Genomic DNA, 27631 nt, shown 5'->3' on the forward strand with positions numbered 1-27631 from the left:
GAGTCATAGACACATCTAAACTCAAAATGTAGCCCTGCCCGAGAGAAGCCCAGAACTTTTATCTGCCTTAGTAGTTCGTCTGCCTTTTCAAAGAAAAACTGATCCTGTCTCTGATCTGCAGCCCCACACGTGCCCTTCCTTGACCAGGCAGCATGTGGGATGGAGGCACTGTGCCGGGTGGCAAATAAAAGTCCTCTAAAACCCCAAATCCCCACAAAGGCTTGCACTCTTTCACGTTCTTAAGGGTCAGATAAACTTGCACCTTATCAATCAATGTTTTCGGGAGGAGCATCTTCCCCGCTGCTTAGCATCTCTATCAGCCATTGTCATAAGTACTCGGACCTTAATCTGCAGGAGCTGGTGCCCTCCTAGTTTTACAGAATGGCATGCTAATTATCCTGCTCTGCCACCTTGTCTGCCAGCCTGAGGCGAGCAGAGTAGTGGACACCGGCACGTCCTTCTCTAACCTCAGCCATTCTTCCATATTTCTGACTCAAGCTTCAGCCTCCAATTGGGTATGGGGTGCCACCGGACTGTCCACAGGAGAGGCCGTCCCGCCGCACAGCTGTGCACTCCTCTCTCTGCAGCAGAACACTGCGTACTTCCTCAGACAAGCACATTAAAGCAGCCAGTGACCTCAGGGCGTCCCTGTAAGCATGGTGGTCCAAAGGCATCTGACACAGAGGCCAGACCTCCCTACAGAGAGGGCGATGGCTGGCTCAGAAGTTCTCCCACATATGCATCTTTCCCGAGGCCCATTTCTTCAGTCTCCTTGCTGGCTTGCCAACTGCTGGTTCACAAGCTTCTCAGAGCTTCCCTTGTTTAATGTGAAACCAGTCCCTATACAGGGAGGGCTGGGGGAGACCGAAGACAGAGGCAGAACACTCCGGATTGGCAGGCGGCAGGTTAAATGAACATGGGAACTTACATACAAGGCTTGTCTTGGGCACCACAGGACAAGTAGATCCTTGTGCCCACCCACCAGCTCTTACAAGTTTATATGGAGGCCTTGACTGGCTTCAGTTGTGTACACTACCCAGGTGGTCTCAACACCACATAACTATCTTAAGGCTGTGTCCTGAGGGCAGCCTCTGGGAGTGGGGAAGGCAGGCAGAACCCATGGTCCAGGGATGGGAAGGGGATGAGGAGCCTCTGATTGCCCAGGTCGCGTGTCAACTGACGGTCACGTCCTCTCCATGACCTCCCCCAACAACCGCCTCACCACACTGGGCCCTGGGGCCTTTGCCATCTACACAGGTGTCATTCCCAGAATCCTATGTGGTCAGAGAGCCGTTGAAGGTTGCTCCTCCTCCAAATGGTCCTGGGATGCTTCCCAGGGGCACATCCTCATGATAAAACTGGTACAGGATTGGAGGGGAGCCTCTTGAGGCCTTGTAGTGAGGCTCCACCGTGTCATTCTGTGCGCCCTTAGGGTTATGACAGTGAGACTGCAGTGACATCACTGGGCACGTGCTTGGGCTGGTTGGGTAGAGGTGAGGTAGGATCCTGGGGGATAAATAACTCTCATTTTTAGGATGTTCCCAAGGATCATAAATCCTCTTCTTCTTATGTCGCCACACTTATATCTCAAGCCCCAGTGTGTCCGGTGTCTCCCTGACATGGTCTTCTCTCTGCTTCAGTCTACACCGGCTCCTTCTCCGTGATGTTTCAGGTTTGTGAACTGTGGTTCCCAGTTGTTGTCCATCTTGTGTCAGAGAGGATCCCTCTTTACACCCTATAACCTCCATGGCCAGCTGATGGGCATCCCCTAATCATAGTAAATACTTGGTGGTTTGACTGATAGGAAGGAACTGGGATCCAGGGATGTGGAGGAACAGTTGACCTTGATATTACTGGACTATCATGATAACCCTCCTAGTTCTGGAAACATCAGTGGGGAAGGATGGCCAGACCTCGCTTGCTTTCAGCCAAAGCTCCATTTCCAAGAACAAAACAAAAAAAGAAACAAATACCTGTCACCCTCTTCTCAGCCCCAGTCTGGCACACTAGTCCCTCTGACACTACATACACAAGCCTGGGATGATTGACTCTCTCCCATACCCTTTGACCTTCATAGTCTCTCCGTAACATCATTACACCAGAGTCCTTTTTCCCCCTAACCCCAGAGTGGGCGGCTGCTGGGCTTGCTCAGCCCTGCCCCCCACACTCTGCCATTGCTGCAGAAGCTGTCATGCAGCTGTGCCTCTGTATCTGGTGCCTGAACTCCTCTGTGGACTACTAGTATCTGGCCATTAGAATAAGGGGTAACATAAGGTCTAGAGAAGATTTAGACACATTTCGCAGGACAACGAAGCTCACATTCCCCGTGAGAAGCCTTGTCCTCAGCGCCAGAATACGGGACACAGACTGTGGGGCACAAAGAGCATCCCTCAAACCTCACTTTAAGAGGCTTCAGCCTGGGGGAGTTTGAGGTGAAGAATTCTCTCCCGTCAGGGGCCTCCTGCCCTCCCTCCACACACAGGCCCACCCTTTTGCCAGCCGAGCTCAGTGAAGAGAGTGAGCCTTGCCCTGAGCTCTGAGCCTCACTGGTCAGAAGGAGGTGAGGCTCCCAGGTGCTCTGCGGCAGCACCGGGCCTTGAGGGGACCTGGCCAGAGCTTAAGTTTTTACCAAAGTCAGAACACTTTCTTTCATTCTTAAGGGAAACAAGGGTAGTTACTGTCACGTGTCCCTTACCCAAGCACTGCAGAGCTGCAGTGTCTCCATCACAGATGGAATGTATGGCCCTGAGACGGTGCATCTGGTTTTTGCCCCTCTAATTGCAGTCTGCTGGGGAAGAGGCCACAGCCCTGCATGGGCCCGGAGGTGCTCTTCTCTACATGGTCCACCCGCCTGACCATTTCTCTGTCCAGGGACCCCCCCATGTGACCACTTTCCATGGAATACCACACTTCCAATGGGCACTTCTGCTGTTCCCTGTCTAAGTTCATTCTTCAGAAATGGGCGGCTTCTGAGGCTTGACCTTTGTCTTTTTTCACCTGGAGAAACAGGCAAATGTATAAGGTCATTGAGGGACTAACCTACACTCACTAGCACACTTCATTTGAATCCTACTTGGAAGAGATTCTTTAGCCCATCATCTCTCTCAGGCCCACCATATTCTCTCTGATTGAGGAGAAAAAAAGTCCTTTTCATGTGCTGACCGTGGGCTTGTTTGGCCTTATTAGATCCATGCTTCCTCTACTCTGCTGTGTGTCATTGGGTTTACCGACAAATAAATAATACCACATCAGGACAGACAGCTCAGATCACCTGTAAGTTGATGGCCCGAGGTTGAGTGTTCAGTCTCTATAGGATGTAGTACTTAACCAGAAGTTGTTCTTCAAGAGAAGAAATGCTATCTGCAGAGGCAGGCACTGCTTTCTCCTAAAATTTGTCCTTCAGCTTGGAAGACATATTTTGACATACTTAAGAATATTGGACCTCCAGAAATTTCATCAAGAGGGGTTTATTTACCACCCTCTGGTATGCATGTGTCCCACCTCATCTAGAGTTGCTACTTTCTGTTTAACAGGTCTGATCAGAGTGATGCTGTTGATACAGTAGACGGGGATGATGTCCTGTGGAATGGAGGAGTGACCAGGGTTCTTGTGATCGTATGACAGAGGGATGGAGAGTTGATAAAGCTGCAAGGTAAGACAGTGTAAATGTATTGCAAATGCATCTGGTGGTCTCCCCCAATAGGGAAAGAGGGGGGGAAATCATTCGCCAGCTTACGAGCTTCGAAGGCAGGTACCAAGAATACGCTGATTGGCTCCATCAAACAAAACCACATCTGGAGCAGCACTTGCAGTTGCCATCCTTAAGGCACCTCTGTTTTCTGTACAGTCCAGACAGGTGAGTTGAATAGGGGATATGGGGGGACTCCCTAGATCTGCATCTATGCAATTAATCTATACATTCAATATAATCCCGATACAAATTCCTTCTTGAATACTTTGAACAACTCACTACCCTTCTTCTATAATTTCTATAGAATAATAAAAATCTAAAAAAAAAACAGGTTAACTTTAACAACAAAGAACAATGATGGATTTCATATTATCAGGTATTAAGATATATTAGAAGGCCAGGGCAGTAAAAGCATAATGTATGAGCAAAATCAAATAAATGGACAAAGTAGAGAGATCATAAATAGATCCTTTGTCTATAGAAACTTAAATTTGACACTACAAAATAATGGGAATGGCCTCTTTAGTACTTAATATTGAGAAAACTGGCTTACTCTATGGAGAAAAAAATAATACCTATATGTAATATCAAATGTAAAGATTAATTCTAAAAGATCTAATGCATAGAAACTAAAACTACAAAAGTAAGGGAAGGCAATCTAGAAGATTATCATTGTGAATCTGGGGTTGGGAAATACCTCTTAAAACTCTATGAACACAAATTAAAGGTGAAAAATCAATGAAGTTGCATAAAAATAAAAAATTCTGCTCAATAAAGACAATATGGACAAAATTGACAGATTATGGAATAGGAGGTAATGTGTGCAAAGTCCAAAACAAGCTAGGGACTTTAGAAACTAGAAACTCATGTATATCAAACAACAACAAAAAAGACAAAAATTCTATTAATAAAGGCAAACAGTTAAGTTTCATAAAAGAGGAAACCCCAAAGGCTAATGAGCACATGCAAAATGTTTACACTCAATGATAATTAGAAAAATGGAAACAAAAACACCAGTGAGATCTCTCTTCATGCTCATTGGGTTGGCAAAATTAAGACACTAAATAACGCAAGAATTGCCTGAGATGTCACATCTGGGAACGTTCATATGCTGTTGGGGACAGTAGCAATTTTGGGGACCACCTGGAAATACTTGTTGCATCAGTTCCAACTGTGTATGTATCCAGAGAAATTTTCATGCAGGTCCCTGGTGGGACATGAAAGAGGAAGTTGTAAGTGTTGGCAGTAGTGACAAGTTGGAGGTATTCTAGGTGACCATCCCTGGGGGATTGGCTAAGGAAAGTGTGGTGGAATAATGTGCAAATTTGGAGTAATGAACAAGATGTACGCACAGCAATATAGATAGATAAAAAAATAGTGCCAAGTGGAAAATATCACACCACCATGTATAAGTAAAATATTTAGGCTTACAGAAAATAACGCATATAAATGAAGAAACACACCAAACAGATTAGAATGGTTGGCGGCTAGGGGATGGGAATAGTGACAAAAGATACAGAGCTACAAAGAAAGAAAACTAGAGAAAGTTGGTGTGGCTCAAACAATGGGATTGAGTCATAAGCAGGAGTAGGATTCACTCTGTCCCTGAGGTCACAAAATGAAGAGGAAGGAAAAGGAAACCAAAAACAAAGGAAGCATTTGGAAGAGAAAATAGAATAAAAAGGCAAACACACTTAATAAAGTAAAAAGAAGCTTGTATTCAGTATACAAAACCGGAAGTCAACTATATATGATATAAAGGGTCACATCTAAGACAAAGTGGCTCAGAAACTGTTAGAAATCAAAGAATAGATGGAGACACATCAAGGCAAAAGCACTAAGTGGAAGTGCAAAAGGCTAAAATACACGAGGAAGCTCTAAGCCTTATAAATCTTTGAAATTAAATATCTTCAGCAAATACCTGACACATGGACTACAGGAAATGGAAGGAGAAATCAACTTCAGCACAATGACGATAACAAATGATACTTGTAAACCCACAGCAGAGCAAGGAGATACAAAATAAGAATGCATGTAGCTTGAGTGATGTGATTAATAAGGAGTTCCTAATGAATATCTACTGAACTCTTGATCCTGGTACAGAGAACTCATTTTCTTTTAAGTACTCATAGAAGATCTACAAAAACTGACTGTATTTTAGGTCACAAAGTTAAACCTTAAAAATTATAAATTCAATTGATTGTTTTTTTTAAAAATCACAAAATTAGGGGAAAAATCCTTTCACCAGGTAGTTCTTAAAAATTCCTCTTTAAATCAACTTTGAGGTCAAAGAAGAAAATAAAACTGATATTGCAGACTTGAAAATAATGATAATCCAAGCACACATCCAAAACTTAAGGGATATGAGTAAAATTGTTCTCAGGGAAATTCATTCAACAACTGGAAAGAGTACCAATAAGAAAAAATGAAAATAAATGAACCAAGCACTGATCTTAAGAACTTAGGAAAACATCAATAAAACCAACTAAGATACAAGCAGACATTAATGAATAAAAAAATAAAAAGTCTAATGCAATATATGAATAAACTCAAAAGCTTTTCTATGAAAAACAGACATACCACTGGACAGCCTAATCAAGGAAGAAAGGACAATGAATAAATATACAACATTTAAAAGCCTGTATTAAATGGATGACTTTCTAGGAAAGTATAAATTACCAAGTCTTTCTGTGGGAAAAGACAGTTAAATGAATAGAACAATAGTCATGAAAAAAAATTGAGAACATTTTTAGGCAGCTACACATCCTATCGGGCTAGATGGCTTCACACTAACTTTTTTAAACTTCAAAAAAAGATTAATTTAGCAGTATTTAAATTTTTTGAAAATAGAGAAAGATACCTTCTAAAGTAATATGAAACCAACACAATATTGATATCAGAGCTTTTCAAAGAAAGGATAAAAAGCTACAGACAAATCCTCATTATGAATATCTATGCAGAAGTCTTACAGGAGATACTATCAAATGGGATTCAGCAGGATATGAATATACGTCACAAGCAGGTAAGGTTGCAAGAATTATTCATTATTAGTAGATCTGTTAATGTCGTTCACCATTTAAGTTAAAGGGTAACAAAAATAACACCAGAAAGATGTTTTAAAAATTCAATATCTACTTCTGATTAAAGAGTCAATAAAATTCTTATTAATTTTGGATGGTATGTAATTTCTCGATGTCATATTCATGTGTAAAATTAAAGTCAGCATCACAGTTAATGGTGAAACTCAAAAAGTATACCAAGTAAATTGGGAGCAAAGCCAGGAAACCTGCTATCCTCATGGTTATTTAACATTGTTTTGGAAAGACTAGCCAATGCATTTAGGAAGAGAAAGGAACACATATTCTGTATATTAATAGAAGGAAGCACATTGTTTTATCTACAGATATGATTCGATACCTAGAAAACCTAAGAATATTAACTGACAATGCTAGAAATGATAAGAGAATTCTGTGAAATAGCTGGGTCCAAATCAATCAGTAAAACCCAATATTTATCCCTCACACCAAGATAGACATCTAGGAAATATAATAGAATAAAAGTCCTATACAAATAGTTTGAGTAGTATAAAGAGTCTAAAAGTAAAATTAACAAGACATAGGAAGAACTTATAAGAGGAAAAATTTAAAAACTTTGCTAGCTGTAAACAAAGACAAAATAAATGGTACAATATAGCTTGTTTTTGGAAGGGAAGATTATACCGTTTAAAAATGTCTATTTCTCCTGAAGTTCACTTATTATTTTGATGTCATACTAATACAATCCCAATTAAAATACCAAAAATAGCTTTACAAACAATATGAGAAGCTAAAACATAAAACCTAGCACGTAAGATGGGTTCAATAAATTAGGTCTCTTGTCTTCGCAGAGAACCTCCCCCACGACCCCCGGGGAAGGCTGGGCCCTGGGAGCGCTGAAGGTGAGGAGAGCGCGTGACGCTGGAACTAGAGGCGGTGGGTCATCAGAGAGGGTCTCCTGATGGGGCAGCTTCCAGCCCACTCCCCCCAGCCCACGGGCCTCCAATTCCCCCACCCCATGGTTCTTTCCCCCTATCACACCTCCTGGTCTAACACTGCAGGGACATTCTTGCGGAGCTTTGACAGGCTCTGGGGAGAAGTGGGTGCCTCTGGCCACGCACTATCCTGCCTTGGGGCTCCCTTGTCACTGTCCCTTAGCTCCTTTGCCAGTCTTATTGTTGCCACTGCCAGCATCACCGCCGTCACGGCAATCCTACGGCGTCCAAAGGGCTCCTCACCCTCTTCACAGCCCCGTTTTGTCATCCTTGGACCATCCTCACTGCCACAGAAAGAGACTGACCCCAGTTAGGGATCTGGGGCTAATTAAGAGAGCCCAGCTTACTTCTCACGGGGACATTCACCGGCTCGCTCTGGAGGAGGCTGTGGCCGTTGTCAGCGGTACAGTAGTATCCCCCCGTGTGGCCCTCCCTGACAGCCAGGACCTCCAGCTCTGCTCTCTGGGAACGCTCACTTTTCCTCCCCAGATCCTCCCCTGCGTCCTCTCTGTGCCAGGAGAAGGTGGCATCCTCTGTGCCTTCAGCCACGGAGCAGACAAGGACCAGCGTCTCCCCTTCAACAGCCTGTCCCCTCTGGGGCTGGGTCTCCAGGAGCACTCCAGATGCAGGGATTCCTGGGTGGACACGAGAGGACAGGTGAGGGCCTGGGGTGGAGGCTCTTACAACTGCTGAGCATTTCGGCAGGTGGGGTGGGTGGAACAGAATGTTTGAGAGTGACTTTAGTGGGGAGGGAGCATGCTGAGGGCCCTTAGGCAGGACCCCCTGCCCCATCACACCCTGAAGCTCTGGCCCCGCACATCCCCACACTCGTTAGCCGTGTCTAATGTCCCGGGCCTGTGGTGATCTTGCTCCCTCCTGATCTCCTGCTGCACCCAGGGCAGCGGGAGTGGTGGAGGAGCACAGGTCCGGGAGTCCCCAGACAGCTCTGTCACTTATTGGTCACATGATCTTGGGAGGTCAGTTGAGCTCTCTGGTCTTCAGTTTCCTTGAACATACAGTGTGGATAATCATTCCAACTTCACAGAGCCCTCATGAAGCTCAAACGAGATACGTGTATAGAGTACCTATCATGCTGGTGATGTTCAGCAAATGGTAGCTGCTATTGACACCACTCCCCACAGGCATGGCTGAGATAGGACACGTGGCAAGATGGTGAGGAGGGCATGACTGGTGCTGGAGGTGCCTGGCTTCAGATTCCAGCTGTGCCACTTACAGGGTGCTGGGTTACCTTGGGTAGGTCATTTAACAGCTCTGTGCTTTCAGGTCCCTCCTGTGTGTGTAATGGGGCTACTATTAGGACCTGATTTATAGATCCTATTCTCAGTACCACTTCACGGGGTTGCTGAGGGGTCTAACTGTAAAGCTGCTCTGAGAGGTAGCTTGAATTTGCTAAACTTTCCATAAGCCTCCCCTCCCCAGATATGTCTGCGCATCAGAGGTGTTCTTCTAGAGCTGAGCACAAGAGCTTGGCTTCAGGCCTGGCCTTGGTTAAGCCTTTTATAATTGCTGGGGATTCTGTTATTTTAATTATTACCATTGTCATTACTTAGTTCCCTCATTGCTTTACTTGGATGAAATGTGCCTTCTCTCAGGGGGTCACTCCTTGCAGAGCTCATGATTTATTTATGGTTCATTCGCCAGCACACAGAGCTAGTTGCACAGTAAATGCTCCAGAGAGAGATTATGATTGTGGGTTTTCTGACAGGGAGAGCCAAGCTGTTGGGCTATAATGCCACTGTAGCAATTAACAGAGCAGAGCCCGTCACCATAGCCCCCAGCCCCACAGGGACGGAGGAAACACAGTTGAAAAGAGGAGCTGATCATGCAGTGGGGAGCAAGCGCTCTTCCCCGCTCAGCCCGCCCTGGCGCCCACCACGGCTGCCCAGTCTGCGCACGTATGTGGAGTCAGTGGCTCTGCTTGGAGACACTGCCAGACGCTGTCCTGGCCTCACACCAGTAAAATTCCGAGTCTTCCTTCCACACTGCTGAGACCCAAAGCTCTCATGAGCTCCAGTCTGGCTTCGGGGGGGTGGCCACTGCTGAAGAAGGGGTAGCAGAGCTGATCTTTCTGAAGGGAGCCGGGGGTCACAGGTCAGGGTCACTGAGTCCCCCTCAGTGGGCTCTGGTGGTCTGGCTCTCAGCCCAGGTGCTGGACACAGCTCTGGAGGGAAGAATTAAACAGAGAACCAGTCAGTGAGGTGTGGAGTCCCTGTGAGAAGTGGCGCGTCTTCTCAGCCCCAGAGAGCAGGATACACAGATCCTGACTCAAGGACACACAGCCATGCATTTATCCCTCCCTGGTGGTCTCCTCTGCCCTGTACCCTCGTCCTCCCACACGGGTCCTGCTCCATCCCAGAATTACCAGCTTGAACAGTGAGCCATATAGATCTTGTTTCTTCTGTTGTGTCTACAAATAAGAATAATTTCCTACCCGCCTTACAGTAATAGGAGCTGCTGTCGCTGGGTCTTACATCTGAAATGATACAGCTCGAGGCGCTGGGGTATGTGGTTATATGATATCCATCCTTGTAGTACATCAGTCTCTTTATTTTATTATTATTTTCCCCAGAGCATCTCACAACTACCTGATTTCCTTCATAGACATAGTGTGGCATATCGATGCTCAACCAGTCTGCGAAAGATGCAAAAATACCCCGACTTCTGTTCATAAGGATGAGGGATGATGCATACACACTCACAAGAAAATGGGAGAGCCACAGATCCCTTGGGACCTCCTAGCCCTCTCAGCTTCCCTGCTCAGCAAAGATGAGCTCTGCTTCACTTACTGACATCTTTTGTCTTCCACACATCCTGTTAGTTTTATGTCCGTTAAAAAAAGTTTTGATCTCATTTTTCTATGTGTGAACCATTTTCTGGACTAAATATGGATTTAAAGTGATTCCACTTACATCTCATTATATCCATTCAAGGTGACCCATGTCCCTGTGGCAGGCATAGCTAACTTTCTCTGCTTCTCTCATTCCTCAGAGGCTCAGCCCAGACGTGTAATTCAAAGGCCTTTCTGTCACTCTCCCTGGATGTGATGATCTGGGCCACTGAGACATCAGCGTTGGGACTTACAGCGTCAGTATCTAGAATTCCCTTCTTGAATGTTTTTTTTTCAGAGGTTTCTAGGAATCATTTTCTGGATAATCCCTTGAGAAGGGGAGTGGGCTTGTTCAAGTCCTTGCCTCCACCTGGAAAAGACAGTGGTTAGCAGAGAGCTAAGGAGCAGCTTGGTGTCTTAGATCTGCCCCAGCAGGAAAAGAAAACACCATAGAATGGAGAAGGGCTGCTAGATTGCTGCCTGAAAGTTTGTACAGAGGGGAAGGAGAGCTGGCCACCATACTGCTCTGTGGCCCAACCCTGGAGCCCTGGGCTTTTGGGGGGAAGATGTTCAGTTGTCAACTGAGCTAGAAATTCAGGTTTGAATATCAATTTGGAATTGTACATGGGGTTGAATTGCAGGGCAAATGTTTGTTATTCTGATAAAATGCCTAATGTTAGGCCTGAACCTCGGACCATTCCCCGCAGTGTAAAGACACAGTGTTAGACATGGGACTGCAGAATGGAGAAAGAGACATGGCACGAGAGTGTTTGTAGGCTGACTGCCCAGCCTATACCTTTAGCCACGAGTTTACGCTGGGCAGAGGCACGTCAGCTCTCGGGCTTGCCGCAGAAGAGACCCCGTCCTCTCATGGGGTCGGCTCCACTCTCCAAAGAGGTGGGGTGAACGCCTCTTTTGTTGAGAACTTCCAGATTATATTAAACAGGTTCTCATCTTTCAAATTCTCTGTTTTTGTACATATTTTATAATATTTACAGTATTTCAAGCTAGGGCTCTATCTCTATATATGTTAGAGGTACATACTCAGAATTTTGTTCTTGAGAAAGCCAACTGATCAAGTAGGTTCCAAGACAGCTGCTCCATACCTGTTAGCCACTCTGAAGTCCCACCGTCAGACTAGGAGGGTGGTGGGGAGCATAAACGTTGGTACAGAGAGAGAAGTCTTAAGCCCTCCTAGAGGCCAAAGTTTTCTTCCTCCATATTTAGTCTGGAGAAGGTTCTCAGTGAGGATTACAGAGAAGAAATCAATTTGATTGAAGAAATGTTGGAGAAATAAGATTTATGTGACTATGTTGGTTGGTAATGATGACAGGGCTACAGAGAGATAAGAAATCATCTGGATTTCCAGTTTTACTGAGACTGGGACAAGGAATTGACTGTAAGATAACTGAGCAAGTGACGTTTAACCTTGCATTTTACTTACAGCCCTATTCCCTAGAAGAAGGTACAATTGTACATATATATACATTTTACCGTAATTTCAGGGAGTTCACTGGGTCCTATGGGGGTGATCCAGAGACCCTCTAATGTATGAAGACCACTCTTGCTTGAAATTACATCAGGTACAAAGCAAGTGTATCATCATATTTGAAAGTATTGGATATATACATATTTCCTCCCCTCCCTTCCCTATACTAGAATGAATACCCTCTTAAAGGAACAATTACAGAAGAAAATGTAACTCTCCAACTAATATAAAACTAAGACTTCCTCTTTCTTTCATTACATTAGACCTTAAATTAAAAAATAAAAGGAAAACTCCTTGGGTGTGGGTAGTCTGCAATCCAAGCAAAAGATGGAGGTCTGCTTTTGTTTGGTGCAGGGCCTCCCCCTGGCCCTCTGGTTACTTCTCTGTAACCACTGTGCTTCCCAGCATCCCAGCCTCCAGCGCTCTGATGGGGACCTCTGAGTCCTGGGTCCTGAACCAGGAGACTGCTCTCTAGGTGCTTTTGGGGTGTTTCCCCTGCCCAGGTAACTTATCTCCTGCCCCAGGGCTCAGGAGTAAAGAGAAACGAATCCATGGCCTTGAGGGGGTCGGGGTAGGGTCACTCACCCATCTGGAAGACACGTGGCAAAGCAGAGATGGATTTCGGCCACAGCTGGGACCAGGGGGAGTGCTGGCCTCCAACTCTCTGTGCCCTCGTCCTGACCCTGATCCCTGCTAAGAGGCTGGGACCTGGGAATCTGGGATTCCCAGAGACCTAAAGGAACAACAGCAAAAAGAGTAACTTTTTTTGGAGGGAATAGAAGCAGAGAGATTACCGCAGGATTGGGAACTTTACACATTTTTAAATGTTCTGGTCCTCTGTGAAGTTTCCCAACAATTCTCTCCTCCCAACTCACTCTACTCCCAGAATGCAGATTTGTGCATAAGGGTTGAAGCAAGCCGGAGCTTGTCTAGGCTAACGGTGCTGGCCTTTCTCTGCTGACTTACGTGTTTGGAGTCTGTGGTGGGAGGGTGTTGGAGGGGACAGCATCTGAGGGCTCAGACTTCAGGTGTGCCTGGTTGGATATTCAGGAGAAGAGAAAGTACCAAAGAAATGACATCCATGCACATCCATATGCATTCTGTGTCTTGAAATTTCTCCCCTGGAAGAGTGAACAAGGAAATGTTCTGGGTAGGTTTTCAGAGGTAGAGAGATGCAAGTGGTTTACGTCAAAACAATGTTTGAGAAGGAACAAGATTATGTGGCAAATATGGGGATAAATGGCAGGACCAGAGGCAGAGAAGACAGTGGAACATTCTAAACATGAACCAAGCATTTAACAATAAGACATGACATTAAGCAGCCGATGGGCCGCCCACTTGATGTTGCTTCATTATTACATGCCCTTTTGGGGTCTTGTTATAGTATGTGGACAGTTTATTTCCTCACATACACAAGGTTAGAAAGGTGAAACATTTTTTGAAACAATTTGGAAAATTCAGAACTTTCAGAAATGATCCAGGAACATCAGCATAAGAGCGACTAGCCTGCCGGTGTGCAACATGCAGGCTAGGCAGGATAGAAATGGATGATTATAACTGTTCAAAGGAGCTTCCTGAAAAACATATCTTGCTTAGTGGGTGATGAAATTTGGCTCTTCTCTTTCTCAATTATACTTTTAAACCATGAGAGGAAACCTGGTGCGTTTTGCCAGTTTATCATCCAAGCAAGAGACCATTATGAGAACATACTATCCAACATAGGACCATTATGATTTCAGAGCTGCCATGATCCTGTTCTCCAGAGCATCCTGGTCCCTTCGGGAGACGACACCCAGCTGTGGAGAACAGAGAGATTTTGGAGCACCTTTTAACCTGCAGAAAAGGGATCCTTCCAGCATCCTCCACTCCACATATAGCCATTCTCTGCGGATGTCTCGCCTCTCCCAGTTTTAGGCTTTCCAGGTTGGGAGAGCAAAACCACACCCCAAGCCAGGACAGCGGGCAGGTGTCAGGGGTAGGGACTGATATGGCCTGGAGAGCAGGAGAGGCCATCCCTGCAGCCTTTGCAGAAGGTCCTGGGCAGGTAATGGCCACTGACACAGGCCTCTGAGAGCTTTCCGTCCTGTGACACCCATAGTACCCAGGGGTTCAAAAGAACCAGGAGAAGGGGAACTCAAGGAGCTGCAGACACAACAGGGGGTGAAGATTCTGAGATTAGCATAGGCAGGACTTCCCACACTCCAAATCTTGCAACCCTCTGAGGAGTTTTGTGAGTGCCCACCTGTCCTGCCTCCGTGTCCCCAGTACAGGGGGTGCTGCCAGGAGAGTGGGAAGAGTCCCGAAGGTGGGGGGTGACTTCCCGTGACACGGGGCCTGTTTGCAGGTCTCGCATGCCTGCTAGAGCAGAGGGCCTGCAGAGCTTCAGGGGGTAGACCCAGTCAGACGTGAAATGACCCAGCCCCCCCGTCAGGCTCTTGGAGACTCTGAGGGGAAAAGTAACCTTTCCTGGGGTCTCTAGCAACACCGCAGGTGGCAGACGTGCTGTCTGATGTGTCAGCACCAACAGCGTGCCCCCTACAATGGTCTGCTGCTCTCTGGTAATGCAGTCACTGATGCTAACACGGGAAGATTTTCAGAATCTAGCCTTTTCCTTTGAAATTATGTCTCTGGACCCAGCACAGCCTGGGAAGGGCCAGCCTGGAATCTGTGGTGCATTTGGCCAGTAGGTGGTGGCCAGGAAGAACATGTTCTCCTAGCTGTATTCTAGGTCTGGCCGTTAGCCTGAAGTGAGTATGGGGAGCGCCAGGGTGCAGTCGTGTGCTGGAACAGGTCCCATTTATGGTGGTATCCTGGGTCCTCATGTTCTGACACCACCTTGCACTCAGAGGAATTCCTATTTGACTCCAGGACTGGGCATGAATGGGAAAGGGTACAGGTACAAGCACAAAGGCTCTGAAAGCAAGGGTCATGTCGATATGGTCCAGAAAAGTGAGGCCATTTTGGGATATGGGGTATCAAAGGCCCGCCCCCAAGAGTAGAGATACCCAAGGCCAAGTTAAAGGATTCAAACTGACTTTCACAGCCACCTTCTGCTACCAGGGAGGGAAATGGGAACATGTCAGCGAGTTGCAGCTGCCTGCGAAAAACCCCCTAGTTCCAAAAACCCTCCCCTCTCTATGGGAAAAGCCCCAGTATAGTTTTGCCTCAGGCCAATCTGGGCTTATATAAAATCAAAGCAAGGTCAACTCAAATGAGGCAGAAAAGTCTCTCCCCCAGGACTGGCAGGACTGTAGGCAAACGTGGAAGTCAAGATTTCAGGAAGCTCTGCACTGTGGTATTGAAAACAGTTACGATGATTTTCAGTGTTCTTTGTTATTAAAATCTGAGCTGATGCCCTTACAAAGCCTGAGTTTAAGGTCTCTGGAGATTAAATATTGAGGTTTACCCAGACCCAGTCTCCACAGGCATGAGTGTACAGCCCTATAAACTGTGAAGAAGAGATTTTTGAAGTGAAAAGGTAGTGGACAGTGTGAAGGGCAGACTCCGAGCAAAGAGTGAGTCCATGACAAGCCCCACATGTCTGAGCATGTGCTTCTCCAGAGCGTGGGTCTAATTTTTGCTTTATGACTAGCAAAAGCTTGAACTGCGTACCTGATATGTTACTCAAACCTGCAGTGCCCGTGGGGGACAATGAATGACTGCGTCCCGAGCACAGCGTTTTTCAGTGCTTAGAGAGTTATCTGGATATTGGAGGAGGAGAGAAACCTAAGGCTGGAAAGGTCCATATTTACCAGTCCAAGATTTTTGTAAGGCTACTGAAATCCAAATGTGAGATGGACTTCTGCTTCCAGGAAGAGGGAATAAATACACATTTTTCTTTTCTTCCTTGAATGTACAACTAAAAACCCTGGACAACATACGGAGAACAAACACAAGAAGACTGAAATATGGAGACACAAAAAAGGTAGACCAGCTAGTAACCTCAGTACCCAGTGAATAAGGTCCCTGATTTTTTTTTTTCAGCCTCATCTATCCTAAACTTGGAGTTGAAGAAGTCCAGTAACCTGTAATACCAATGCGCACAGCTCAGCCAAAGTCTGAGCTCTCCAGCCAAAGGATGAGGAAAGGGGCAGCCTAGCAAGACAGAAAACTAAAACAATAACCTTTACTCCAGAGAAGCACCATAGAGAAAACTATGGCCCCATCCCCACCCATGCCTGCAAAGCTGGAAAAGCCTGAACTTGTACTCTCATGAAAGTGTTGGAAGGTGATCCGTCGCTACTCAAAGGGATACTGTCAGGGGAGACGAGTGGAGTGGAGACACCTGCCACTCCGGCTGGTGACAAGGCCCCTCTCCCCGCGGTGTCGGTGGGAAGCCGGGACCCCCACTCTGCCCTGCAGTAACGAAGTGCCTTCCTCCCTCTCTCTTTTTTTCCCCTTCCAGTCACTGTTTACTGATTTAAGTCACCCTTTGTAAAATCTCTCTCTCTTTTCTAATTGTGGTAAAATATACATAACATAAAATGGACCATTTCAACTATTTCTAAGCATACAGTTCTTTGGCATTAAGCACATCCCCATTATCGTACCCCCATCACTGCCACCCCTTTCTAGAGCTCGTCATCCCAAACTGAACCTCTGCACCCATTCAACAGCGAGGCTCATGCCCTCCTCTCCTAGCCCTTGGCAATCCCCCCACCTCCTGTCTCTGTGAATTTGTCTATTCTAGGTACTTCGTGTAAGTGGAATCATGCAATACTTGTCTTTTTGCATCTTGCTTTATCCACTGGGCGTGACGTCTTTAAGATTCATCCATGTTTTAGCAAGTGTCAGAATTTCCTTCATTTAAAAGACTGAATAGTATTCTGTTGTATGTGTGGGTATATGTATATATCCATATGCCGCATTTTGTGGATCCTACCATCTGCCAGTGGGCACTTGAGTGGCTGCCTCCTTTTGCTGCTGTGAATAATGTTACGAACGTGAATGTACAAAATATCTGTTTGAGTCCCTAATTTTGATTATTTTGGATATATACCCAGAAGTGTGATTTCTAGATCATATGGTAATTCTGTTTAATTTTTCAAAGAGCTGCCATCCTGTTTTCAACAGCAGCTGCAGCATTTTACGTTTCCAGCAACAATGCACCAGGGTTCCAACTTCTTCACACCCTTGTCAACACGTGTTATTTTCTGTTTTTGTCTTTGTTTTTAAATAACAGCCATCCTAATGGGTCTGAAATGGTGTCTCAGTGTGATTTTGATCTGCATTTCCCTAATTATTATTGATGTTGAGAACTTTTCATGTTCTTATGCATGAACACACATATGGCAAATATATATATACTGACAATCAAAAATGACAAAAAAAATGAGAGTCCAATTTAAAAATTGAAGGGCTTGAATAGGTATATTAAAAGGTCTTTAATAGAAGATACATGTGTCTATTCTCCTTAGAAGATATATATATTTCTCCAATATCCTGCCATTTGTGACAACATACATGGACCTTAAGGGCATTATGCTGAGTAAAATAGGCCAGGCAGAGGAAGACAAATAATGCATGGTATCACTTACATGCAAAATCTAAAAACAAAACAAAATAACAAGTGATAGAAACAATGAGTATAAATGTGGGCTGGGGCACATAGAGAGAGCTTCAAAGTAGGGTGCACACGTTCAGCTATAGGATGAATACATTCTGAGGATTTCATGTAATACATGATGAGTATAGTTGATGTGAATCTATTTTACAATTGAAATTTGCCAAGAGAATAGAACTTAAATGTTCTCACTGAGAAAAAAAAAAGATAAATACGTGAGGAGGTGGAAGAGTCAATTAAGTAGAGGTCAAGTGCTCAGTCATGAAACAGAACGAGCTATTGATGCATGTGAAACACAGATGAATCACCAGAGAATGATACTGAGTAAAAAAGATATATCTAAAAATTATAAAATACTTTAATACCATTTATATAACATGTTTGAAATGATAAAATAGCACTGGAGAACAGATTAGTGGTTTCCAGGAATTAAAGGGAGTTTGCAGGAGGGAAGTAGGTGTGGCTATAAAAGGGGGCTTGAGGGATCCTTGTCAGTGAGCTTTATGTTTTGTATTTTGAGTGTATCAATGTCAGTGTCCTGGCTATTCTACTATAGTTTTGTAAGATGTTACAGTTAGGGGAAACCAGGTGAAGGGTCCATGGGATCCCTCTTGATTATTTTTTTCAACTGCATGAGAATTACAATTATCTCAAAAATAAGTTTAATTGAAAAACCCAAAGGTGAGAATTCTGCCTATTTCTAACAAGGGCAGCCTGCACGGAAATACTTTTTACAGCTGGTATGTGTACTCTTCTCTTAGAAAGTACATGGCAGAATCTTGAGCTCATTTGTGTTGGCTGATCAATTCACCGATTATTTCCAATTTTATCCTTCCAGGGAACAAAGACATCCACAATCACAGGAAAAAATTTCACCCATATGTTCCAGTTCATAGGTTTCCTATCAGAATTAAGTCAGACATAGGGAGAAGGTTTTAGAGTTGTCCAGAAAATGCAGTTTTGCAATTAGTTGAGGTATGTCGGGAAGCCTCTGTGATCCCTGGGGAGACATACAACCTTAGGAATTTACAGAGCACGCCGAAGAAACTGAAGCTTGAAAAATAGATCAGAAGAGTTAGCGATTGGCATTCAGTCATCAGGAGAACTTCTTTTGGAGCCAAGGTGTGTGGGTTTGAATGTCAGTGCTTAACAGCTGTGTGACTTGGGACATTGTTTAACTTCTCTGGGCCTCTTGTTTCCTTTTTTTATAATGGAGATAATACTCATAAGTGTGACATAGATTCACTTGCTTTTACATCCAGCCCCCATTACCTTTTTTTTTCACTTTTATTGAGAAGTAATTGACATACATCCCTGCAAAAGTTTAAACAGATAGCATTAGGGCTTGTTTTACACAAAGTGTGAAATGATATCCGCAATGGCTTCAGCTGACCCCCATGTCCTCATACAGATACAAGAGAAAGAAAAGAAAAAAGGAGAAAAAGAAAAAAGTTCTCCTTGTGATGAGAACTCTTTATTTATTTTCTTCTGCTCTTCTTTTCTTTACTCCTTGAAGAACTTCTCTGTACATCATCCAACCCTGGTGGCTATTGTTAGCATGTCCTACATCGCTTTCCTGGTACTTACTTCTCTAATTTTGTAACTTTTGACCACTTTACTCCAATTTCCCCTTCCTTACCCTCTGCTTCTGGTAAACCACAAGTCTGATCTCTTTTTCTATGAGTTTGGGGCTTTTTTGCTTTTTGTGGTTTGCTTTTGTTTTTAGATTCTACAGAGAAGAGATCGTACACTGTTTGTCTTTCTCTGATTTAGTTCACTTAGCGTAATGCCCTTAAGGTCCATCCATGGTAGGATTTCCTTGCTTTTTTTTTATGGCTGAAAAATATTCTATCAAATACATACATCACCACTTCTTTATCCATCTGTTGGAGGACACTTAGGTTGTTTCCTGACTTTGGCTATTGTAAATAATGCAGCTGTGAACATGGGGGTGCAGATACCTTTTTCAGTTCCTGTTTTCATTTCCTTTGGATTTATTCCTAGTAAGGGAGTGGTTGGATCATATGGTAGTTCCATTTTTAATTTTTTAAGGATTCTCCATACTGCTTTCCATAGTCAGCCTCCACCAATATGAACATCTTCCAAAGCTATAGCACATATCAAACTCAGGAAATGGGCATTGGTGTAACCTGTAAACTTACTCAGGTTTTACTTGTTATACATGAATTGATTTATTTTTGTGTGTGTATGCATGTGTGTGGTGTGTAGCTCTATGCAATTTTATCACATGTGTGACTTCATGTAATTATCACAACAATCAAGGTACTTAACCGTGCTATCGCCATAGGGCCCCTTATGTTACCCTTTTATTGGCATGCCCACCCCCAAAGGGACACCTACTCATTCTGTAGCTCCTACCAGCTCTTATTCACCTGTTCTCTATCTGTAAAATTATGTTAGATTGCACAAGTATTATGTAAACACAAGTATGTAGTATATACCATTTTGAGACTGGCTTTTTTTCATTCAGCATAATTCCTTGAGGTTCATCCCAATTTCTACCTGAACCAATAGTTTGCTCCTTTTTTTTTTAAAATCATAGAATGCACCACAGTTTGTTTAACCATTCACCCACCATTGAAAGACATCTGGGTAGTTTTCAGGTTTTGGTTGTTATGAATAATGCTGCTGTAAACATTTATGTACAAGTTTCTGCCTAAAAATAAGTTTTCATTTCTTTGCAATTGCAAAGGCTGGGATGTATTGTAAGTCCACTTTTAATACATTTACAAAATAGCCAAATTATTTTTGGGAGGAGGCTCTTTTACATTTTCACTAGCCACGTGTGAACATTCTCAGTGTTCCACATTTTCACCAGGATTTACTGTATCATTATTTCAAAATAAAATTGTAGCTATTCTGATAGGTGTGTGGCAATATCTCACTGTGGTTTGAATTCGCCTTTCTTTAGAAGCTGATGATGTTGTCTGTCTTTTCGAGTGATTCTTTGCCACTTGTATATCTTCTTGGTTGAAATGTATCTTGTCCATTTTTGTATTGGCTATTTACTTTTTCTGTGTAGTAGTTATATCAGCTGTTGAGAAGGGTGTTGAAGTCTCCAACTATTACTGTGGATTAATTCACATGGTTTTATTTTTTTTTCAGCTTTAAAATTCCCATGGGTTTGAAATACACTTTCGTGTATTGTAGGGCTTGTACACCATTTAGTTCTCTTTTAAAGTTTCTCTGACTATCCTGAAAGGTTTATTTCCTCAAATGAACTTTAGAATGAGCTTATCTAGTCAAAAAGACAAGAAAATTTTTTTCATTTTACTGGAATTGCATTAAACGTATAGGCATATAAATAAATAAATACATAAATACACATGGAAAATAAATATATTAATAATGAACACGTTTACAATATTGAGACTGAGAACAGAGTTTACATTATGTAAATCTTATGTTATCTTACTCATTCGAGTTTGAAGATTTTTTTAATGTAAGTTCTTCCATTTTTTGCTGGGCTTATCTTTAGGTACATTATCATTACCTTTTGGTTTCCTATTTACACATGAGATCGTTTATTCTACTTTATTATTAATGGTTGGCCTTGACCATTTTAAGGCTCTTGATTCATATCATCAAATTGCTTAATAGGACAGTTCATTATCCATATGTAGGCAGTTGAATGTGAATCGAGAAAGATTATGTTAGTCCCCCCTTAAAGCTTCCCCAGTGATCTTCCATGTCACATTAGAGTCACAGTGACCTACAAGGTCGTGCCTACATCATCTGCCTATCCAGATATACTTTTCTGACTTCAACTCCTAATGCTTTCCCCTCATATTCTCAACTTCAGCCATTGCTGTCTTCTTGGTATTCCTGGAAAATGCTCAGCACACTCTTGCCTCAGGGCCTTTGCACTGGCTATTCCTTCAGCCTAGAATGTTTTCCCATAGATAAATAAGGTTCGTCCATTCATTTCCTCACGTATGCTCACGCCACCTTATCAGTGAGGTCTCGCTTGACCAGCTCATTCAGAAGAGCAACTCTCTCCTCCATCCCCTTTGCCTTCTTTTTAAAAATAGCATTTATCAATATATGAAATTCCATATATTTTATTCATCTTTTTACTCCCCACTAGAATATAAGCTCCATGAGGGCAAAGACTTTCTCTCTTGTGTGCTGTTGCATCACCATGTCCGATCAGAGAGTATAGTGTTATTGTATCCTCACTTCACTGACTTGGAAAGGGATCACATGTCAGCATATGTCCAACTCCATACATACTTCAAGTGGCCCTGCACAGGATGCCTCTGCTTTGTCCTTCCCACCTGGAAAGGGTTCTGTGCCTAGAGAGGAGAAGAGAGGGAAGCACACGTGACCTGCTGGGGGCAACTAGTGTCGCATGTGCATAGGTGGTCAGACTCTACCCGCAGATGTCAGGAAGCCCTGCTGAAATCATTTCCTTTGCTCTACCCACAGGAAGCAAATGTTTGAGTACAGAACCAGTGCATGACTCCTATTTCTGAATAAAGCTGCCGTAGCTTCCCAGAAGGGAGAAGGACATCTCAGGGTTGTGAGAGGCTGCATGTGAAAGGGGAAACCCAGGGTCCCTGCACCCTCTCTTCTTCTTCCTTCTTCTCTGGAAAAGAAAGTAGTCGTGATGATCTTAGAGCCAGGGTTGTTGTGGGTCAGGACTGACACATTTCCTTTTATACTGTCATCTAGGGCCAGAAGTCATGGGTTAACAGAGGCATTGGTAACTGTGTGAATGGGATTTCTCGGGCCAAGTTGTATCATTTTGCAGAGATACTCCTCAACAGGTGATTATCATTGCTTTCTGTTCTTGGAAAAATACTGACTAAATGCTTGATGCTAAATACAGCGTCTTTATGTTTGCAAACTCCCAACTTAAAAAATCAAACTACCTGTATGTCCTGCATTTAACCACAAGTCAAAATATCCAAAATACATCCAGCAGAAGTGGTTGCAAAAGAATGTTCATTGTTGGGGATATTAATTCTACTGAAAACAAAAAAACCATCCAGTTTTAGGGAATTAGATAAATTATTGCACATTCACAAAATGGAAGAGTATGTAGTTATGTATGAAGTCAACAAATACTTTTGATGTAGAGAGAGCCATAGTACATAGCTAAGTTTACAAAAAGAGGTTATAAAGCAGCGTTACAGTGAGGTCCCATTACATGCCTGTGAAGAAAGTGCTATTTAAAACCAACATCAGCTTGTGTCAGTTAATCTGCAGATTGGAAATAAAATTTATTTTAGGAACAGAATTGCTCTTTTATGAGAAAAAGAACAGTTTAGTGTGTTCTTTGATTATGTTAAGAAATGTACCATCTTCCCTACTCCCACCCCAAAACCACATCTAGGTAGTAGATGGTAAGATGAAGTATGACTACAATTCTTTCAAATAATAGATAAAAGGAGCCATAAACAATGTGGGAAAATAATTTCCAAAAGTATTACATGGTTGTTTGTCTCATGGCTCGGCTAGAGATGACCTTTCATGGTGGCTGTAATTGTGCTCATGGCAAACACTACCTTCAGGTATAGAGGACATCTACGTCATTTGCAGTGTTGGGTCCTCAAAACTGCCTCTAAGATGGGCATTGGGAAATACTCTTATTGTTATCATTCAGCCAATGAAAAGGTAAGGTCAGAGAATTTCAGTGACATACCCCAAACCTCAGAGCAGGTAACTACTAAAGACTATGTATGTGTGTTTTAGATTGAGTAACTCAATTTTATTAGCATCAGAGCTGAACACACATGGATCAACTAATTCTCACTGGCCAGACTCACACAAGACACATTTACAAACCTAAGATCAATTTTTTAAAGTTTTATATATATTAGATATATCATTCAGGGTTCCAAACACTTGGTTGAACTACATGACTTAGTACCAAGATAACTGAAAGTAGAATTAATTCATTCCTTTAGTCTTAAACATTTTGAATATTTATTGATTGCTTACTTGGTATTGAATTCTGTGGCAGAAGGTGACTCTTTAGTGACATACAAAAAAAATATATATATATATAATCCTTACTTCCATGGAGCTGAGAGTCTAACTCAGAAAGGTGGGTACTAAAAATTGTGATAAAGTGATCAAAGAAACATTATCGGGTGCTATGAACAAATCCAATGGTGTAAACATTTGTATTGTGTTTACGCTAGTCAGGATGCTTGGCTGCAAGAGACAAAATACCAACTCAGATTAGCTTAGGTAAAAAGAAAATAGGAGAGAGAATGTAATGACTGTTTTAGCCTGAGTTTTCTAGAAATCAGAGTCCGAGGCAACGATTAAATTGTTGACACGGTGCAGTGAAAAGTTGACAAGGGTGAGAAAGAAGGAGGTAAGACGGCAGAGATGTGAGGGCCTAAGGTGGTGCATCGTCCTACGGCAACGTCACGAAGTAGGTATATCCACTGGACTGGCCAGACTTCCCTGGAGAGGTTGCAACGAGTCCTTATGCCACCGAGATGTCCAGGAGAGTGGAGAGGGGTGGAGATTTACCTGCTGCTCCCACAGCTGGTGTCCTGGTGTTTCATCCAACCACTAGAAATGTTTAAAAAGAACATAGAGTAAAAGGCTTATGATAAGCCACTTGGACTGTCGTAGATCTTGTTCCCCTCACCCATAAGCAGACATTCCCAACTCTTGCTACACTGTGACTCACTGATCCCGGTGAGATATTGACCCCCTAGGCCGTTGGTTGGTTGGGGCGGTGCCTGCAGTTGCTAGAACCCCTGGATCATTCGTTTCTTGCTGCAACAGCCTCACTTGGGGCTTCAGATCACCTCCAGTTTACACCAGATTGCCCCCAAATATAGTGATATGAAATGCTTTGGGAAGCATTGACTGGAAGTGACCCTCCTTCTGACTTTGTCTTGGATCTACTAAGAAGGGTTTTCTTCTTTACTACTGCCCTGGAGACACACAGACACATATGTAACCTTTGATCCAGTGCAAGGCAGTGGTTCTCCAAGTGGAGAAGTGGCCCTGGGGTGTGCATCAGTATCTAGGTATCAGAACTGGGGAGAAAGTGGACATTTCTCACTGCACAGGTCTTAGAAGCTCAGGAGACTAATTTCCTCTCTTCTTTTTTCTTCTCACCTTCCACTTACTACCTACCTTTGTGCATCTTTGCCCCACCCAGTTAACTGAGAAAAACTTTTCTGGTTCTAATGAGCCTCTGTGCCTGATAGAAGCATATGATATTCATCCAAAGTGTTATGGAGGAAAAATGATTGAGAAACACAGATGGTCAACCCTGGTTTTATACTTACCGTTTCATATTCTAGCTTCCAAGACTATAGTTCGGTGACTGCCACTTGTTATGCCTTAGGGTCCTTCTTGGGAACTGGGAGCTACCAGGCTTTTTCAAAACAAATCCACGAATGACTCTTTTGGATGGGTTACTCCTGTTGGGGAGACCCGGGCCACGGCATAGTCCTTCTATTATATGTTGATCTCATTGGCCTACATTTCACAGCATGAGCATACTTTATTTTTCTTCAAATTCTAGAGCTGCATCTTCTATATCAGCTTCTATAATGGTTTTGACCATGAATCAGGTATAGTACTTACGACCCCTTCTGTCACCTAACTTCTCAAGTGCACTGCTTCAGGCACTTGTGTACATTTTGACATTTCTTTTCCTCTTGGGGATGTATTTCTAAAATGGGATTATAGACTCAGAAAGAACTTGAACAGTTTTTTCACATATGAGATTATTTTTCTGAAAAACTACTATTTCTCAATGCCACCAGCAATATACTTGTTTCTAAACGACCTCCTAGGACTGCAACTTATCCTTTATGCGTATTTTTGTAAATTTAACCGCATTATGCCTAAGAAAGTACTAAAATATAAATATACATGCCTTTCCTTCTGTTCCTCTAAGTAGAATTCATTGCCTCCTTCCAGATCTGAGCAAGTTGATGAGAAATAGAAGAAGCTGAGTAGGGGGGATCGATCTCCTGGGAAGGGGTACAGGGGGAGCTGTAGGAAAAAATACTCTGAGCAAAAGAGAGAAGGGAGTTAAAGATAGGAGAGGAGGTGATGAAAGAGGAGGGCGAGGGGAGCCAGAGTGGTGGATGAGATTTTTAAAAAGATCAGGAATTAATGCGGTTGGTTACGCCAAGTGCAGTGTTTAGGGACAAAGATATAGAAAACAGAAATGAGGAAATTTGGCTTTGTGTTGTGTGGTTAAATTTTTTTTTTTTTAAATACAGTTAGGGAAGAGATAATCTCCACCATGACTTCCGCACTCTTTTCCTATGTAGAAATAAGTAGGAATATATCCCTATTTATATATATTTTGTGTGTGTGTGTGTGTGTGTGTGTGTGTGTTGTGTGTATTCTCTCTCTGTATACTCTAATATATATTTATGTGTGTGTGTGTATATACATGCATCTTCAAAATACCCCCTCAAACTTTTAAGGATGTTGTAGAGAATCCTGTGATATCTTAATTATGCCTACTGAGGAAATAACACAGTTTAGACCCTTGGGTGTATTACATGGAGAACAAGAATTGCAGTGTTAGGTGAATTCACTCATTTAGAGCCTAAAGTAACTCTCCCTACAGGTCAGACTCTGTTTTTTAACCCAACTTCCATAGAAAAACAATTTCCTAATCAATTAGAATGTCTCCTAGAAGGAGACAGGTTTTGGATGGCCTTTGCCCTCTGCTAAGATGCGGTCTTCTGGGGACTGAATGGCCTCTGCGTGCACCATTAAACAAATGCTGGAACCAGGATAAGAGGACAAGTGCGGCCCTAAGCCAGAGAAGCTCACGGTGGGGGGGAGATTGTAGGGGAAGCCGCTGAGCTGTTCTAAGATCAGCCATGGAAGTTTACAGATTAGCCAACCTGGGAGATTAAGATGCATCGGAGATTAAGTGAGATTTGTAAGGCTCAGCTGATGCCCACATTGCTTCCCATGAGTGGCATAGACTTGGTAACAAGTTCAGGACTTCAGGGATTTGGAAAGGAAGGGTACCCTAGCATTGAACTTCGTTACTGAGAAGAGTGACATCTGGTGGCGGCATGAAGAAAAAAGTTAACAGTGTCTTCCTCATTTACGAAGAGGCTCAATACAATGAGATATTCATACAATAGCAGCCAGGTAGTGCTGTTGATGTATTTTCCACCAGGACTGTTACAAGTTTGCAAGGCATAAAGTTTTCTAAAACAAGTTCTAGCAGACATACCTGGACTGAGCCAGACAAAACCACCCCTCGGTGTGGAAGAGAGAAGCGCGGGAAGCTGGTGAGAGCAAGATGACATCAAGGATGAGGAAACTTGGAAATTGAAGGCATCTTAAATGACCCAGTTAGATTTTAAAGACCTCTTTACAAAAATTACAATAGTTTCCCTGGGTAAAAAGCTGACAGGGACAAAAACTAAATTTGTGCTGATCAATACAATCTAAGGGGACTGTCGGTGCAAATCTGGGGATGCATTTGAAGGTGGCTTGAGGACACATAAAGATTGTGTATGGTTAAGTATTTTCAATGTATTGAGTAACAGCAACGACAAAAACAGAGAAACAAAACACAACCCTTAACAATGCCAGGTTATGTTAATGAAAATTTAACAAGTATTTTTAAGGGAGGATTTTTATAACTTAGTTAATTAAATTTCCTAGACATTTTCAACTGCTTTTATTAATTCAAGGTGCTATATTTTACTTTATTTTCAAGTAGGTTGTCTAACAAATCTCTTCATTACTTCAGTAATGACAAGTCAAATGACTTGCACTTTTAAATATGGTAACTATTGTGTTCTCCTCAATGATGTTTCCAAACAATACATCTTTTAACTTTCAACTTAAAACCACAGTTCTTTTGGACACATTTCCCCTCAACTGCCTATTGTTTTGGTTGATTTAATTGGTCACTCCAGGAGGTGAGGTCAAGAAAATAGATGGTTACATGGTTGTGCTATGATTCCTCTAAATCAGAAGTTAGACATACATCCCAGAGCATCAAGGAGGTGGGCTATTAGAAT

The 27631-nt window shown here is 43.0% G+C and overlaps 1 pseudogene; it reads right to left on the reverse strand.

Annotated features, from left to right (window-relative positions):
• Positions 1 to 1274: 1274 nt before the first annotated feature.
• On the reverse strand, positions 1275 to 21647 carry LOC118930873 (Fc receptor-like protein 2; annotated as a pseudogene).
• Positions 21648 to 27631: the final 5984 nt, after the last annotated feature.

Source organism: Manis pentadactyla, chromosome 19, assembly GCF_030020395.1.
Source record: "Manis pentadactyla isolate mManPen7 chromosome 19, mManPen7.hap1, whole genome shotgun sequence".
Classification (NCBI taxonomy): Eukaryota; Metazoa; Chordata; class Mammalia; order Pholidota; family Manidae; genus Manis; species Manis pentadactyla.